The following is a 5,274-nucleotide window of genomic DNA, read 5'->3' as shown; positions in this document are numbered from 1 at the left end:
TGTGTTTTGTTTTTTTATTATAATTTTCTTCAACTTTATTTAACCGCAAAACTGTTAGCATAATTATCTTCCTGGATGTTTTCTACACCGATTTAAAAAAAATATTGAATTTCGACCATTTTTCCGAGAGTTATTAGCAAATGAAAATGCGCTGGGTACAATTTACCCATGTTTAGAGTTTACGTAACTTTTTGACGTGTCGGGTTCTAGAGCTAACAATAACTATAATTAGGTACTAGTAGAATGTATGGTAAGGTAAGATCAATCCAGAAAATCTTGTAATCGTCGGACATGGCATTTCAAAGAATTTTATAAAAGTTTTTCAAAATTTTACCATATATTCTACTAGAAAATGTATACTAACAATAACTATAATTACTAGTAAAATGTATGGTAAGATCAATCCAGAAAATCTTGCAATCGTCGGACATGACATTTCAAAGAATTTTATAAAAGTTTTTCAAAATGTTACCGTATATTCTATTAGAAAATGTATACTAACAATAACTATAATTACTAGTAGAATTTAGATAAGATTAATCCAGAAAATCTTGTAATCGTCGGACAACATGGCATTTCAAAGAATTTTATAAAAGTTTTTCAAAATTTTACCATATATTCTACTGGAAAATGTATACTAGCAATAACTATAATTACTAGTAGAATGTATGGTAAGATCAATCCAGAAAATCTTGTAATCGTCGGACAACATGGCATTTTTAAGAACTGCAAGAGAGTTTTTCGAAATTTTACTATACATTCTACCAATAAAATGTATACTAATTGTAAATATAATTGCTAGTAGAATATATGGTAAAATTTATTCTGAATATTTATGTTATTGTCGAATAATATGACATTTTATAAGATTTTATAAATTTTACCGTACATTCTACTAGTAAAATGTATACTAACAATAAGTATAATTATTAGTAGATTGTATGGTAAAACCAATCCTGAAAATGATGTAATTATCGGACAACATGGCGTTTTGAAGAACTCTTTGAGTTTCTTAAAAATTCACTATACATTCTATTAGTAAAATGTATACTAACACTAGTAGTATAATTATATATTAGTAGATTGTATTGCAAAATTAATTTTGAAAATAATGTAATCGTCATGTCATATCGAAGAATTTTATGAGTTTTTAAAAAATATTACCATACATATCACCATCTACTAGTAAAATGTATATAATTACCGGGTGGAAACGACATTTCTACCGTTCGATTAAAAAGGGTGGATTAACGCGCGATCGGTTATTCAAATCTATTTTCCGAATATAATTACTAGTAGAATGTACGGCAAATTTCAAGAAACTCTCATACAGTTCTTCAAAATGCCATGTTGTCCGACGATTACATAATTTTCGGAATACATTTTAAGAAAAAAAATTGTTCCCGTGCAACAATCGGGATCGCGTTCGTTAAATCTTGACGTGCCAAAGTACTTTTTTTACCCCCGAGGTATTAAATTTTTTTTCATTGGATATCTGTCAGTAATTGTTCGTTATAGATATTTGTTTTACACTCGCCCGAGAATTACAGGTGGATATCCGCGTGGATTACATAAACGTAATAACGCAGCATTAAAATTGATGTTGCATCGTTATCGCGTATCGATGTCAAATATCGAAAGCTATCAATCGATCGCCGATTCTCCACCTGGTACACGTACCGCCGAAATGAAATGTATAAAAATTCCTTTCATCACATCATACAAATCCAGGGACAAATTAAAAGTTTTCATACGGAAATGAATTTGCACACGCGGAATAGACGAGGCGAATGGACCAAGTGTCAGGACAGGGGGTGGTCTATGGCTACGCCCCCCCCCCCCGCCGACAAGAGGGATCGCGCAGCGATTACAATTAATCGGGGGTGGAAACGACATTTCTACCGTTCGATTAAAAAGGGTGGATTAACGCGCGATCGGTTATTCAAATCTATTTTCCGAATCACGTGCCCGGATGGTACAGCTGGCTCGACGCACTCTCCCGAAACGAGTGTAAGCAGCGAGATTGAGTTTTGCGGAATCGCTCCTCGTTTACCGCGCAAAATCTCCATCAAATTCCATCAAGTTCGGCGATCGAGCGCAACGACTCGATGGCAACGTTATACCGCCGAAGACGGGGTGGGGGGGCGAAGGGGGGTCCGCCGCTCGTTCGCTCGCTCAGTCTATTTGTCACCGATTGATTTGATTCGCGAACGGTCGCGCGCTACCAGCCCGCTCGATCTGCCAGAGATTAGGTCCGGCGGCATTCCCAAAATCCAGACGGCCGTAGAGCTATCCGGGCAATGCGACCCACCCCTACCGCCCCTCCGTCGTCGTATCCGATCGTGCGCCGCTGCATTTCTCGCGGCAGTAAAATCGAACGTCGACGGCGCAACCTGGAGTACGCGAGCGAATGTTTTACGCGTATCGCTCGTACGTGCCATGACGCCGTGGCGCGAAACTGCGGCGCAACGCTGCGAAATCTTTCAGCGGAGCCCTTTTCTGTCTCTTTCTCCCTCCCCTACCTTTGCATCTGTCTATTCTATTATTTTCTCCCCGAGTTACTTCCTCGCGCGTCCCCCCGATACGTTCTCGTCTTTACTCGACGATATTCGAGACTGGCCTTGCGCGCGATAAAAATAATCGTATGTTTTTAACCACAGACGTTAACCATAGACTGCTTGTGGGGCAGTGGAGCCTTAAGCGGGGGCATCATCCTGAGGAAAAGGGGTAGTATGGGTTTAATTGGGTGGTGTTTCTTTCTCTAGTGGACGTGTGTATAGTTTAGGTTCATTTTCATTTTATTTATGCCATTCGCATTCCCGCGCGTTCTCGCTAGTTACGTACACTGAGAAAAAATGCTTTGATTGTATCAACAAGACACGTATTATAGAACGTATTTTGGCTAAACCAAATGGAATTTCTAGTTAGCACGATAGGGCTCGATATTTCATAATCAGAAGTTTGCCAGACTTCACTACGCATCTGGTAAATCCTAAAGGAATTCCGATTCGTCAATTTTCTAACAGACATTTTCCAATGTAGAATTAGGTGGTTGGCAATAAAGGGTGGCGCTCCGTTTACGCCAACTGCCCCGGCAGCGGTAATTTCGTTTCTTTTCTTTTGTTACACGTAACTAACCCGCTCTGCAATTTGAGTTGACGTTCGTTGTGTCTGGAACGTAACATCGTACGGCAAACTAAAGGCTTGTGATATCGAAGAGTTGACGTCTACATTATTATACAGTCTACTACTGTTCTTATCTAGTGATACGCCTAGGAAAATAAGCAGACGTTGCGCAAAGGAAACGTCTCCAGGGCGGCTCAAGAGTCGCTCAACGCAATTAAACAAGCAGCGTGTGTCGCGAGAATCAGGGGTTAAGGTGCCCCCACTGTCTCAGTCCCCCGTTAATACGTCTGTATTTTTAACCGTGTCCCGTAATTGGAAGATTTCGGAATATTTCATCTCCGGCTCGGAGAGGGAGGACGCGCGCTCGTCATCAAGATGTGATGCAATATCCTTTGTTTTGCAACCTGTCCTATTCAGTTTCTCTCTTCACCCTCTAACTTCCATCCCGCCAGACTCACCTTCCCCCGTTCTGTTGTACTTCTCTTTTGTCATTCTTTTCTTTAATATACCCCATCGCTTTGTCTTCCCCTTTGTCCCGTCTCTCTCCTCGCACCGGCGCCGTACATTGTCTCTCTTACCGCCTCGCAATCTCCGGCAACGTAGTTTCTCCCGTAAAAACATGGGAATGTTACGATACGCCAATCTATCAAGTCTCTTCTTCATTTGTCGGAAGCATTTTATTACATTTTGCTTCTAAGCCGCGCCCCGTCAAGGAAATGACAATTTTCTCTCTACATTTAGACATCGTTTCGTCATCATTTCAGTCAAAAGTAATTTACAAGTGCGGCGAAAGAAAGTCGCGAGGCCCGAGAAAGGATGAGGCTGACAGAGTTATCTCGCGCCACCTTTCACAGGTGGCTAAAGGAACGGCTATACGCCCGGCGTCGCGCGTTAAATTAACCGCGTCAGGGTAACGCCATCAAGATCGCGTTCGGGAACCTTACCCAAAGGGTACCGAAAGCGGAATGAAATTTGAGCGGGATGAAACGAGCCGCGAAGGACGTGGACTGGAAGCGCGATGCTCTTTGCGCGTCGCGGGATGGCGAACGCTCGCAGATCAATCACGAGCGTCGCGTAAAAATGTATAAATACAACAATTGCACGAAGGAGGACGCGCCGCGCGCGCGTGATACTTGATATTTCTCTCGCACATCGTCTATTAAAAGCTCGTCCAATTTTTTCCCCGCGGATCAGTCTATTTGGAGACTCAACAGTTACGTAATTCAGAGCACGGTGGATTTGGTGTCCTACCAGAGCCAATTGTTATTCTCGTAAAATTGTCTTTACCAGCTGTAAAACATCCTTGCTCAAATGTGTACTCGGGAGATCAAACTCCACGTAACGAAGCTCCAGACGCGAACGTCTGATTTGCATTTACGTAGAGAGATAATTGCTCCATTAAAGACTTAAGGTCTTCGATAAAGAGAAGGGATTATTAAGTGGCGGTAGGGAATTAATTGGAAGCGGTGTTGTTATCGCGAGGGCGCTCGCATTAAACTGTCGGCGTGTTTATCGCGTCGAACATTGGGTATCTGCAAGACGAAGAGAAGGGGCGATTAGCGCAATCGAGGAATAGAGTGTCCCATTTACAATGGCTTTCATGGCCACGAGACAGCCTCGAGTGTCGGGGCTCTCGTAGATGGGATCGTCCTCAGGATTTGGCAGCTGAAGGGGATCACGATAGCGAGGCCCCTTTATGTCGATTCGACAACAGCTTCTGGGTACCGCTGGCGTCACACGATCGTCCTGCTCGGCATACCCGCATCAAATTCCGCGTAAGATGCTCTCGCATACCGACAGTCCGATGCACGTGCCGTAATATGAATGCCGCCGTACTTTGACCGTGAGTTATGATTTTTCCATATTCCGCTGTGCACGATCGTCCTGTACATCGACGAGGTATTTTGCGGCACGTAAGGCATTTAATGTTAGCGATATGTTTCGTGTCGAAAACATGACTTTCTTTGAGTCGCGATGATCACGCGATTGAAAGTGCGTGCGTTATTTCCGGATTTCTGCTCTTTCCCCGAGTATGTTGATGAAGAAAATAAAATTTTTCTTCAGCTACAGGGATCTTTTATGGGATGAGAGCGACGAGATTCGATTCGCGAGACACAATCCGCGTCTTTTTACGGCAGGTAAAGTATT

The 5,274-nt window shown here is 42.5% G+C and overlaps 1 pseudogene; it reads right to left on the bottom strand.

Moving 5' to 3' along the window:
- Positions 1 to 2,187: 2,187 nt before the first annotated feature.
- Positions 2,188 to 4,884, bottom strand: LOC105558842 (annotated as a pseudogene).
- Positions 4,885 to 5,274: the final 390 nt, after the last annotated feature.

This window comes from Vollenhovia emeryi, unplaced genomic scaffold, assembly GCF_000949405.1.
Source record: "Vollenhovia emeryi isolate VEMERY1.0 unplaced genomic scaffold, V.emery_V1.0 DF939307.1, whole genome shotgun sequence".
NCBI lineage: Eukaryota > Metazoa > Arthropoda > Insecta > Hymenoptera > Formicidae > Vollenhovia > Vollenhovia emeryi.
The sequence above is the reverse complement of the archived record's forward strand: the minus strand, read 5'-3'. Positions and strand labels throughout refer to the sequence as shown.